Below are 497 nucleotides of genomic sequence, written 5' to 3'. Positions count from 1 at the left end.
CAGAGAGTACACATAGGACACTAAGGACAATCACCCACGACAAACTCAAAGAATATGGCTGCCTAAATATGGTTCCCAATCAGAGACAACGATAAGCATCTGCCTCTGATTGAGAACCACTCCAGACAGCCATAGACTTTGCTAGACAACCCACTAAGCTACAATCCCAATACCACCACCAAAACCCCAAGACAAACACACCACAATTACAAAAACCCCATGCCACACCCTGGCCTGACCAAATACATAAAGATGAACACAAAATACTTTGACCAGGGCGTGACAGAACCCCCTAAGGTGCGGACTCCCGAACGCACCTCAAAACAATAGGGAGGGTCCGGGTGGGCGTCTGTCCATGGTGGCGGCTCGGGCGCGGGACGTGGACCCCACTCATTTAATGTCTTAGTCCCCTCTCCCTTCGTCCCTGGATAGTCCACCCTCGCCGCCGACCATGGCCTAGTAGTCCTCACCCAGAACCCCACTGGACTGAGGAGCAG

The sequence above is a fragment of the Oncorhynchus tshawytscha genome, linkage group LG31, assembly GCF_018296145.1.
Source record: "Oncorhynchus tshawytscha isolate Ot180627B linkage group LG31, Otsh_v2.0, whole genome shotgun sequence".
NCBI lineage: Eukaryota > Metazoa > Chordata > Actinopteri > Salmoniformes > Salmonidae > Oncorhynchus > Oncorhynchus tshawytscha.
This window is presented reverse-complemented; position numbering follows the sequence as displayed.